Raw genomic sequence first — 13,229 nt, forward strand, 5'->3', positions numbered from 1 at the left:
CGAGAGAGGATGGAGGAGAGAGAGGACACAGGAGGTGAGCAAATCTAATTGATAAAAGGCCATAGTTTGAGGTCTAAGTCAACACCTCATTTCCTCTTCCTGGTGACCTCTGGTGACCTTCGAGGGCGTGGTCAACCCTTGTTTATTACCCTTCATTACACATGGAGCTCTTAGTGCCTCTCCTGGGTCTCTCTCCCCCACTGAAGGCCCTCCCTATGGACTAGGAGAGGTCAAACCTCCTGGTCCACCTCTCCTAATGGATGGAGATCCCTGGAGCTGTCAATCATAAGCTATTAAAAGACATGTCTGAGCCAATAGATGCTTGATCTCTGTCTGAGCCACTCAAGATGCTCTATTGCTCCCCTCTGGGTTTTGATTGTAATGTTCTGAGTGCTAATTAGAATGGTGGCTGGGATCCATGATGTCATAATTACATCAGGAGCCAAGAGGTTCATACCAGAGTCATCTTTATCTATATCTTAGTCTCTGGTATATACTGTAGTCTGGGAATATGGGGGATGTGTAGTCTCTGGTATATACTGTAGTCTGGGGATATGGGGGATGTGTAGTCTCTGGTATATTCTGTAGTCTGGGGATATGGGGGATGTGTAGTCTCTGGTATATACTGTAGTCTGGGGATATGGGGGATGTGTAGTCTCTGGTATATACTGTAGTCTGGGGATATGGGGGATGTGTAGTCTCTGGTATATTCTGTAGTCTGGGGATATGGGGGATGTGTAGTTTCTGGTATATTCTGTAGTCTGGGGATATGGGGGATGTGTTCATGAGTTATTGCTGTAAAAGTGACTGTCAGTCATATTACTCCAGATATTTGTTTATTTTATATTTGTGAAGTCCTAGAATAGAACAGAGCAGAGCAGTGAGTTTTAGGGTTGTCCCCCCTATAAATTACGATGACCCCTCGGAACATAGGGGCTATCTCCGTAGGCTTACATGGGGTGGCTGGGGTGACTGGGAAGGACAGGCTAACTCCATAGGGTTACATGGGTGGGGTGGCTGGGGTGACTGGGCAGGACGGAGTATATAGTGAGGTAGAGGAAGGACTTTTGTGTCCTGATTATACTCCAGTCATATCTCCAAGCCTCGGAAGCCTCTGGAAATCCAGGACGTTTTAGATCAAAGAGGAAGTGATGGGAGACCGATTGGAACTAAGTAGGTAGACCAGCTCCAACATGATAAGGATACAGAGAGAGGTCTGGACAAGGTTATAATGGGTTATTAAGGGTTTATTAAGGGGTCATTCATGGGTTATAAAGGATTTGAAAAATCACATGTTTGAGGAAATCCTCTTTTCAACTCTCTGGCTCAAAGTGAAAATAAAATCAGTCAAGAATAAACCAATTGAAAATGACATGCATTGTTATTAATGTCCAGATAATAGTGTGCAATCATCTAAATATATTGATTGTTGGAGGTTATAGCTTTGTGGTGTTACAGCTGGAAACAGTCATTATCATCACTTAGTAAATGATCACTGCAGAGTCATCTGCTTGTGTGAGAGAGCTAAGAGAGAGCCAAGTTCTACATCAGGTAGATAGAGGAATATTAATCTAGAATTAATCAATGCCATGACTGCATCCTTACTTCTCCTAAATCAGGGTTGCTTGCATGCATGTGTCCAGCATTCCTTTGTACTGTGGGTTATCTCAGTACTACAGGTTACATTATAATTATTATATTATTATATTATATTATTATTCTCTGGCCCACCAAAGACTCCACCAGTGTGTTCAGCAGCTGAGGTCCGCTCATGTTATCCCCCTGCAGCCACTGAACAGGGAGACAGGGACAGAGAGAAATAACCATGGGCTGGAGTGAATGGGAAGCAGAGCACTAAGGCTTCCTGAGTATCCCAGCTTTGGATAACAGCCAGGGATCACTTCCCTTTTTCTTTCCCTCTTTCACTCTCTCTTTCACTTTCTGTCACTCTCTCTTTCGTTTCCTCCAAAGACAGTGTGCTGTGTGTCTCTCTCTGGTCCAACTCTCTCTCACCTTATTCATCATCCTCCTCTCCTATTACGTTCCCTCTCTATCTCCATCTCTATTCCTGTCTTTTTCATATCATTCTCTCTCTCTCTCTCTCTCTCTCTCTCTCTCTCTCTCTCTCTCTCTCTCTCTCTCTCTCTCTCTCTCTCTCTCTCTCTACCTCATATACTGTATCTGCAGTTCTTATATCTGGAGCATACTGCAGAGGAACACAGGAGACAATCAACAGTGAAACACACACACTCGTAACCCTCCCACGCCACACACACTCATAACCCTCCTGCCACACACACTCATAACCCTCCCACTCCACACACACTCATAATCCACCCACTCCACTCCACACACACTCATAACCCTCCAACCCCACACACACTAGGCTGCCCTCTGCAGTGCCCTGTATAGGGTCTCATGTGCAGTGTGTTTGAAGTGGCTGGGGGTCGTGGTCCCATTGTCCAGTTCTACAGAGAGTGACCCCTTATACCCACGCACCTCTCTACCCTCCACTCTACTGAATGAAACAACAGATGGTGAAGGCGACGCTTTGATAGAAACCTAAAGAAGAAAACCAACAGGGAGGAGAAGAGGAAGAAAGACTCAGCAAGATGGCCGACATAAAGGGTGTTTTAAAGAGTTTGGTCAGCTGACCCTAAAGCTGACCCCAAACCACCCCCCGGACCACAGTGCTTCGCTGTATGTAATAGGCATATTTGAAGAAAATCTAAAATGGCAGTAAATATCACAGAGGGGGCCTTTAATGGGGAATAATAGACTTGCTATGTGAATTATATTACCTGTGTGCATGACTTCACGAAACGCCTGGTTCATAGCCCACACAGAAGACATCTGGAGCTGGATATGGGTCAGTCTCAATCCTTCAGTGTCACGTTGGGGAATTGTATTGAAGACAGCTGCCGCTGCTGCAGTAAGCCTCATTGCGAATCAGGCTCTTGCTCAACTATAGGCTCATGAAGCCCAAGCATGTGTTCCCACTGCTAACCAAACCACTAACTGATTATCTACTGGTGTTATACCAACAGGCTGTGGACTCTTTTAAAGGTGAGCCAGGGTGGTGTATCTAACATATCCGCTGATGTCTGTCTCGATTTATCACCACCATTCACACGTACACACACGTTTACAGAACCACACACACATACAGTATTACAGACGCACACACACACACACACACACACACACACACACACACACACACACACACACACACACACACACACACACACACACACACACACACACACACACACACACACACACACACACACACACACACACACACACACAATATCAATGCCCTAAACTGTTTGGCTCGAGGTGTAGTCTAATTGATTATAAGGGTGAATGGATTGAAGTGAGGGGATTCAGAAGTTGGCAGGTAACTGAACAGTCTCAGAGAACTTGGCATTGATTCTAGCTCAGAATCTTCACTTCATTGATGTCTCATCCTGAAACTTAGCAGTATAATTCCCGTGCCCCATCCCATCCCTGTCCCTCCACCCCACAGCTATAAACAGCCCCACAACAACAAAGTTTCCATTGAATTAAGGCTAAATTAATTTTTCTGTGAATCCCCCGAGTTTTCAGATATGCCTAGTATGATAAAGTAGCCCTGAAATGGCCCGTCCTGACCTAGCTCTGCCTTTCAGCACTATGTTTCCATGACACCATGGTTGCTTTGGCAACCTCACGGAACCCCATGGTTTCCCATCACCGTGACAACACAGAATTGTAGAATCTGATCTAGGGTCTGTTTTGCATTTGTACCCATTAATGGTTAAGGTTAGGATTACGGGAGGATACGTTTATCCTAGACCTGTGTTTTTTTCAATAACGGGAGATGAAGACTTCCTGTCAATCATCAACCAGTGTTGCCAACAATGGCAATTTTGACTACCACACAGGATTCAAAATAATGTTTAACTTCTCTAGGGTAGGGGGCAGCATTTTCACGTTTGGATGAAAAACATACCCAAATTCAACTGCCAGTTACTCATCGCCAGGAGATAAGATATGCATACTATTAGTAGATTTGGATAGAAAACACTCTGAAGTTTCCAAAACTGTTTGAATCATGTCTGTGGGTATAACAGAACTTATTTAGCAGGCGAAACCCAGAGGACAAACCATTCAGATTTTCTTTTTTTTGAGGTCACCGTCTTTTCAATTAGTTTTTATTGGGACACCAGATTTCTAAGCAACTTGCTTGCAGTTCCTATGGCTTCCACTGGATGTCAACAGTCGTGAGAAATAGGTTGAGGTTATTCCTTTGTGTAATGAAGAAATACGGCCATCTTGAAGTCGAGGCACTCCTGGTGTCCTAGACATGCGTTTCAATCAAACAGAAGGAATGCTACATATCGTTTTAATCCTGTATTGAACACATATCATCCCGTCTTCAATTTTATCGATTATTAACGTTAAAAAATACCTAAAGTTGTATTACATAAGTAGTTTGACATTTTTTGGCAAAGTTTAAAGGTAACCTTTGATATATTTTGTCGTTATGTTTGAGCAAGTTGGAACCGGTGTTTTTCTGGATCAAATGCGCCAAATAAATGGACATTTTGGACATATATCGATGGAATTAATCGAACAAAAGGACCATTTGTGATGTTTATGGGACATATTGGAGTGCCAACAACAGAAGCTCGTCAAAGGTAAGGCATGAATTATATTTTTATTCTGCGTTTTGTGCCGCTCCTGCAGGGTTGAAATGTTTTTTTCTCTTTTGTTTACAATGGTGCTATGCTCAGATAATAGCATCGTAGGCTTTTCAGCGAAAGCATATTTGAATTCTGACATGTTGGCTGGATTCACAACCAGTGTAGCTTTAATTTCATATCTTTCATGTGTGATTTAATGAAAGTTTGATTTTATAGTAATTTTCATAGTCATTCATTTTAATGTGGCGCTATGCATTTTCTCAGGCTTTTTGCCAAGTGATACAGTAGCGTCTTGCCTAAACTCATATTTTTGGATATAAATATGAACTTTACCGAACATAAAATACATGTATTGTGTAACATGAAGTCCTATGAGTGTCATCTGATGAAGATTATCAAAGGTTAGTGATTAATTTTATCTCTATTTCTGCTTTTTGTTAATGCTCTCTTTAGCTGGAAACATGGCTGTCTTTTTCTGTGACTTGGCTCATACCTTACATAATCGTTTGGTGTGCTTTCGTCGTAAAACCTTTTTGAAATCGGACACTTTGGCTTGATTTCCCACCTACCCTAGAGAGGTTTTAAGGAGTGACAGAGTGACAGGGATACTGGAGTGAGCGGAGAGGAGGACAGGGTACTGGAGGAGTGAGAGGAGGACAGAGTACTGGAGGAGCGAGAGGAGGACAGAGTACTGGAGGAGTGAGAGGAGGACAGGGGTACTGGAGGAGTGAGAGGAGGACAGGGGTACTGGAGGAGTGAGAGGAGGACAGGGGTACTGGAGGAGTGAGAGGAGGACAGGGGTACTGGAGGAGTGAGAGGAGAGGAGGACAGGGGTACTGGAGGAGTGAGAGGAGAGGAAGACAGGGTACTGGAGGAGTGAGAGGAGAGGAGGACAGAATGCTGGAGGAGTGAGAGGAGGACAGGGTACTGGAAGAGTGAGAGGAGAGGAGGACAGGGTCCTGGAGGAGTGAGAGGAGAGGAAGACAGGGGTACTGGAGGAGTGAGAGGAGAGGAAGACAGGGGTACTGGAGGAGTGAGAGGAGAGGAAGACAGGGGTACTGGAGGAGTGAGAGGAGAGGAGGACAGGGTACTGAAGGAGTGAGAGGAGGACAGGGTACTGGAGGAGTGAGAGGAGAGGAAGACAGGGTACTGGAGGAGTGAGAGGAGAGGAGGACATGGGTACTGGAGGAGTGAGAGGAGGACAGAGTACTGGAGGAGTGAGAGGAGGACAGAGTACTGGAGGAGTGAGAGAAGAGGAGGACAGGGTACTGGAGGAGTGAGAGAAGAGGATGACAGGGTACTGGAGGAGTGAGAGAAGAGGATGACAGGGTACTGGAGGAGTGAGAGGAGGACAGGGTACTGGAGGAGTGAGAGGAGGACAGGGTACTGGAGGAGTGAGAGAAGAGGAGGACAGGGTACTGGAGGAGTGAGAGAAGAGGAGGACAGGGTACTGGAGGAGTGAGAGGAGGACAGGGTACTGGAGGAGTGAGAGAAGAGGAGGACAGGGTACTGGAGGAGTGAGAGGAGGACAGGGTACTGGAGGAGTGAGAGGAGGACAGGGGTACTGGAGGGGTGAGAGGAGAGGAGGACAGGGGTACTGGAGGAGTGAGAGGAGAGGAGGACACGGGTACTGGAGGAGTCAGAGGAGAGGAGGACAGGGGTACTGGAGGAGTGAGAGGAGGACAGGGTACTGGAGGAGTGAGAGGAGGACAGGGGTACTGGAGGGGTGAGAGGAGAGGAGGACAGGGGTACTGGAGGAGTGAGAGGAGAGGAGGACAGGGGTACTGGAGGAGTCAGAAGGGGAAGGGCACCTGGTTTGTTTTCCTGTCTTTGCCAGTCAACACTATCAGTGTGGGATCAGCCATCTGCTGACAGTTAAAGTCACCACTGTGGAGGCGGGGGTTACTGGGGTTAGGGTACAGGTCAGGGGGTGTATGGGGGGGGGGTGATGAGCCTCCCCTTCCCCCCTCTTCCCATCTCCTACACCGTTGGTGTCACTAAACCTGAAGGAATGTCCCAACTGAGTCCCCGACAGCAGGGAGCCAGAATAAGAACGGAGAGGAAAAGGTCTCAGTCTCTAAAGGACACGACAGAAGTACTCCAACGTTCTACCTTCACCTGGACAGAACCACCTTATCAATCCTTTCAGATCACTTTGCCTGGAAGACTATCTGAATTGTTATAGGCATGTCATGACACAGTAGATGGTGAAGGTACAAAGCAGAATGGAGGTTTTCAGGTCAGCAGCTTCAGCCGAAGTGCAGTAGACCACTTCGGAACGCCATGAAGTAGCATTAGCCAGAAACACCCCCTGCGTCACTCAGGTCAAGAGGGGGGCTTACTGACTTCACTGACATCCAGGCAGACTGAGAAAATGAGTTTGTTTTACCACCAGAAGCAAACACATCAGAATAAGAGCTGACATGCCCCAGCATCTGGTCGTCAACATGAGTTCTGCTCACTGTTGACAAGGGCACTTCTGTCCATGTGAAAACGTTCATAATCCTCACTGGCTTAGTCAACCTATTTACTGATGGTTGAGAGAGAGAAGGGGGGGGGGGGGGGTGCAAGGTCAGTGATTGAGAGACAGAGAGAGAGACAGAGAGAGAGACAGAGAGAGAGACAGAGAGAGAGACAGAGAGACAGAGAGAGAGAGAAAGAGAGAGACAGAGAGAGAGAGACAGAGAGACAGAGGGAGTGAGACAGAGAGACAGAGAGAGAGACAGAGACAGAGACAGAGAGAGTGAGACAGAGAGACAGAGAGAGAGACAGAGACAGAGAGAGCACGAGAACATGAGAACACACTAGATTGTCTGGTTGACATTATCTCTCCTCTGCTATGCCCACAGTCAGGAGGCACTTAGCAGAGCAGACAATCACAGCAGGGGTCACGAGGTCAACACGTCAACCAAACAGGGCCAGACAAAGTAGTTGGAGGTAAGACTAGGAGCCCTAAAGTCACACCAAGGAGGGCACTTAGTGTGAATGGAGGAGAAAATAGTTGGGTGGATTATATGGTCCAAAGACAAGAGTGTTTGTATTGTGGGCGTCAAACTATTTCAAACTAGTTCTCTCAATGGTTAAGTTGTTTTACTAAAGCTCTGGACTGGAGGATGTCTATTAGTGTAGCTGTCTTCTTGTTGACAGCTAGATGGATGGATGGATGGATGGATGGATGGATGGATGGATGGATGGATGGATGGATGGATGGATGGATGGATGGATGGATGGATGGATGGATGGATGGATGGATGAATGAATGGATGAATGGATGGATGGATGGATGGATGGATGGATGGATGGATGGATGGATGGATGGATGGATGGATGGATGGATGGATGGATGGATGGATGGATGGATGGATGGATGGATGGATGGATGGATGGATGAATTGAACAGGTCAATTATTTTCCTGGTGTGGTATGTGTATGATATTTGATCAAGCTTTTGACATACTTAAAGGAGGATCTTTGCTATATTTCAAGATTCCTAAGAGCAATATAAGGAGCCATACTGTATGTCACACAGCTAGCTTTAGATCTCATACCATTCATCAATGCAGAGTTCTCTATATGGGCGCCTACACTAGGCCTAGGTATGTCTGAGTTGATGGATGAAGTACTGTACAGCAGTGCACCTAAACACTGTGTGTGTGTGCGTGCGTGCGTGCGTGCGTGCGTGCGTGCGTGCGTGCGTGCGTGCGTGCGTGCGTGCGTGCGTGCGTGCGTGCATGTGTGCGTGTGTGTGTGCTTGGGTGTGTGCGTGTGTGTGTGTGTGTTTGTCTGTTTGAGTGTGTGTGTGTGTGTGTGCGTGGGTGTATATGTGCATGAGTGTGCACCCATAAACACCCTCCAAGCTCCCCCTGTAGAGCCCTTCACCCCTCTCCCTCTATTCTCCATGACCATGTTAGGACCACATCCTCTCTGAGCCATAAAGTTCATGACCCCCTCCCAACTGTGACATCTGTAAAATACATTTACCTTTAAGAAAGAAAACAACTTAAATGAACTGTTTCACGAGTTTACAATCAAACATCTACTTTGGTGATCTTCTCATGAACATCCTGTTTTCTGGGCTGGTCATGCCTAGCAGGTTAAAAAAGTAAACAAGACCTGTTTTCAGGTGGATGAGGGGAATATATCCGTCTGCGGCCAGTCAACGAGCAGACTGAAATATGGAAGGAGATGGAGAGAGGGAGGAAAGAGAAGGAGAGAGGGCTCAGCGCAGGGCGCCTGGTCTTTCTTTCTGTTTATTTACGAATCTAGTTAACGAGCTTTGTGATTCATAAGTCTGTGCTAACGGCCTTTATGGACTAAATGTTTATGTTAGTTAGGCCATCGTCACTACTGTGTGTGTGTGTGTCTATTTTTTCTCGGTGCTCAGAAGCTATCCCTCATGTTGTACGCGTGGCCCCTAAACACCTCGCTGCAGACCACAGAGATTAGCCTCTGATTAATGGGCCAAGCCATACAATATAGATTTATTTATTTTTAATCGCAGACTGTAAGATAGAGAGCCATATCGAGTGTAACAAAAGTTTGGTTTGTGTTTGTGTCAATGGTAATTTCATAATGATGTTAACTTTAGAAAATAAATCCCATTCTGTATTTCATAACCCCTTTTCAATTTGTATCAGCATTTCTCAAGCTACGACTCACAAATAGAACAGCTTAGATAGACATATTTTAAATGTTTTAAGTGATTTCTTCTTGGTTGTCAGGAAGAAAATCCCCCTCAAAGACAATCCAAGTTTACTTAGTGCTGTATAGACTAGAGACAGAAACCTGGCTTCTCACCAAACACCAGTCAATGGATGCTTTTTATTACACACATAACATAATGCACCCCTTCCTCCCCTGTAGCCCCTCACAACACATTGAGATCCTCTGGTCTACCGTGTGTTTGTCAAGAGCATAGTTCATGTCCAATGCCATGGTCGCTGTGGTTACTGTCAATCTACAGGACGGGATCTGTGTTTACTGTATATATTATGGGATGTTGGGGAGGGAGAGGGTGGTCTGGAGGGGACCTATTTGGGCTGGGAACAGTGTGTGTGTGTGTGTGTGTGTGTGTGTGTGTGTGTGTGTGTGTGTGTGTGTGTGTGTGTGTGTGTGTGTGTGTGTGTGTGTGTGTGTGTGTGTGTGTGTGTCTGTGTGTGTGTGTGTGTGTGTGTGTGTGTGTGTGTGTCTGTGTGTGTGAGTCTTTGAGGCCTGCGAGTACGGCTTCCTCCCCAGAACTTCAGAGGCCAGGACCAAGACCAAGTTCAATCATCATGACTCTAATTCTAATTAGATTAGATGGATTGTGCACGCTCGTTGACCGCGAACGTGCCGTCTGATCGTGCTCTCCAACCGTACCCTCCTCTCCCAGGTTAGTATAGGGGCGAGGAGAAGGGACGCAAGTAAAAATCTGAATGTGACATTTCTTCATTACATCAGCTCTTTAAATTCTCTCTGAGAAGATGAACAAGACATTCGTTCGTGTTTTTCCCTCATTGTCAAGCAGTCCCATTGCACTCACACATGCACCCCCCATATCCACCCCCCCCCCCCCCCACACACACACACACACAAAAGAACCTGTCTGAACGTGACATTTCTTCATCAGCTCTTTAAATTCTCTCTGAGAAGATGAACAAGACATTGTTCGTGTTTTTCCCTCGTTGTCAAGCAGTCCCATGGTAACCGTCTCTTCGAGGGTTCACTTTCAGTGACAAGTCTGATTCCCCCGAAATGTGCTTAAGCTGGAGTTGACATGAGCCAAGAAAACACTGATAGAAAGAGAAAGGAACTGAAAACATGGACTAGAGCCTTGGTTCTGATGGCAGAATACACTACATAACAGATTACTTATGAACTCATTTCAAGCCTTGCCATCTAGATGACTGTTAGTGGTTGGACTGGTATCCCTCACAATACATTAAATACACATCATCAACATATAGATTTAGGCTATTGGTTAATTTTCTGATGAACCAAAGCTGTTAGTCCTGAGTGAGTTAACTTTGTGTTTCTCCTGTATTTTACATATGAGGCTGACTGTGTGATGTCCTGAGTGGTATATGAGTTAACTTTGTGTTTCTCCTGTATTTTACATATGAGGCTGACTGTGTGATGTCCTGAGTGGTATATGAGTTAACTTTGTGTTTCTCCTGTATTTTACATATGAGGCTGACTGTGTGATGTCCTGAGTGGTATATGAGTTAACTTTGTGTTTCTCCTGTATTTTACATATGAGGCTGACTGTGTGATGTCCTGAGTGGTATATGAGTTAACTTTGTGTTTCTCCTGTATTTTACATATGAGGCTGACTGTGTGATGTCCTGAGTGGTATATGAGTTAACTTTGTGTTTCTCCTGTATTTTACATATGAGGCTGACTGTGTGATGTCCTGAGTGGTATATGAGTTAACTTTGTGTTTCTCCTGTATTTTACATATGAGGCTGACTGTGTGATGTCCTGAGTGGTATATGAGTTAACTTTGTGTTTCTCCTGTATTTTACATATGAGGCAGACTGTGTGATGTCCTGAGTGGTATATGAGTTAACTTTGTGTTTCTCCTGTATTTTACATGAGGCAGACTGTGTGATGTGTGTCTGGCACATCAGGACTACTCTGTTGGTTTATAATGGGGTTGTGGAGACATATAGAGAACACACACACCTCACCCACATTCATTCAGACATTCTCCAGTGCTGGCTTCTCAGCTTCGCATGGCGGCCCTCCTGACAGGAACACACGGACGAGCACAGTGGCATTCTGGGACCAGGTGGTGCCGAGGCAAATCATGGATGAGATGATCCGTGTCCCGGGACTGGGCTCGGGTCGTGACCTCTACAGATGGGACGGCCAGACTCAGTGTGAGCTCTCCTCTCCTCACATTGCTGTCCTCACCACTCCCTCTCTGGTCAGACCTCACAGTCTGAGACGATAGATGGATAGTCCTCAGGCTCATCTTCCTGACTTTCAACTCTCCTTTCCCTTGTATGTTCCTCCCCCTCTTTCTATCACGCTCTTCCTCCCCTTATTCATTCTAGCCTGTCTTCTCTTCCATCTCCCTCCATCCCCACTTCCTCTCCTCCATGTCCCTCTTGTGTTTTACTTTTCCTCTTTCTATCCTCCATTTCCTCCCCCATTTCCCTATTTTCTTGTCTTCTCCCCTTCCATTTCCTTCTGCCCTTCCTCTACCTCCTCGATCTCTGACTCTTTCCATTCCCCTCCTCTTTCTGCTCCCTCACCTCATCCCCCTCACCTCCTCTCCTTATTGTTCCATTCCAAGCAGGCTTAATACCACAGCATCAGACAGTTAGACAGACACACACATTGGAAGCAGGCAGCGTCCAGTTATCAGAGAAGCGAAGCTCTCCGTAAAGATTCTATACTTTAGTCTCTATTCTCAGCAGAGGACATCGTCAGATAAATCACCAGAGAAGATGGTGATCTCACTCTGCACTTTCCTCTCAGAGGCAGTGATAAGTCTTTTAATGTAATGGCCATACACTCATTTGTTAGAGCTGGTGATTACATTTGTCAGAGGTTTTCTAGCCCATGATAGGGATAGCGTGGTCATATTGAAATAATTGTTGACCTCTCTCTGAACGAAAGACAAGGAGATGAAGAGATTCATGTTTTAAAGTCGTGCTCTTGGCCGTGAAGCAGATTGGGGCTCTGCTCAAGGGATTATTGGCGTTACAAATATTGCGAATGTTTATGTAATTCTCAAATGACTCATGACCCAGTAAGACTAGTAGGTGACGCAGGATTTCTGTTTCCCCTCGTGTTTTTTATCAGGTTACTGGACTGCTACAGACTTACCGTTTTTAAGTTCATGTTGGGAATTTGAAGAATATTTTTTCCATTGTTGGAAAACATGACAAAATGTTCCTTTCTTGGAAGTAAACAAAGTTACTGGTCTGAAACGTTGCTCAATCTGTGTATCGGGAACATTGTAGATGTTGCACGTAACCTGGCAACCGTCCTCACAGGCTATGGTCTGTGGTCCCATGGAGATGTCAGTGATGTCAAGCAGCCTACAGAAACAGGTGGATTTTTTAGCCATTGTTTTTCGTTTTCAGAGATTATATATAATCATTGATTTGAAGCCAGTTACAGTACCATATACTGTATATAAAAAAAAGAGGCCAAACTTCTAACAATGTCGCAACGAACTCAAATAACTTATTTGATGATAATTCTCCCCTCTGTCCTGTGTGCCTCAGTTGGTAGAGCACAGCACTTGCAATGCCAGGAGTGTGAGTTTGAGAAAGTACAAAAATGTATCCACTCACTACTGTAAGTCACCCTGGATAAGAGCTTCTGCTAAATGACTACAGTGTAAAATGTATCCACTCACTACTGTAAGTCACCCTGGATAAGAGCTTCTGCTAAATGACTACAGTGTAAAATGTATCCACTCACTACTGTAAGTCGCCCTGGATAAGAGCTTCTGCTAAATGACTACAGTGTAAAATGTATCCACTCACTACTGTAAGTCACCCTGGATAAGAGCTTCTGCTAAATGACTACAGTGTAAAATGT

This window comes from Salvelinus namaycush, chromosome 39 (assembly GCF_016432855.1).
Source record: "Salvelinus namaycush isolate Seneca chromosome 39, SaNama_1.0, whole genome shotgun sequence".
Lineage (NCBI taxonomy): Eukaryota > Metazoa > Chordata > Actinopteri > Salmoniformes > Salmonidae > Salvelinus > Salvelinus namaycush.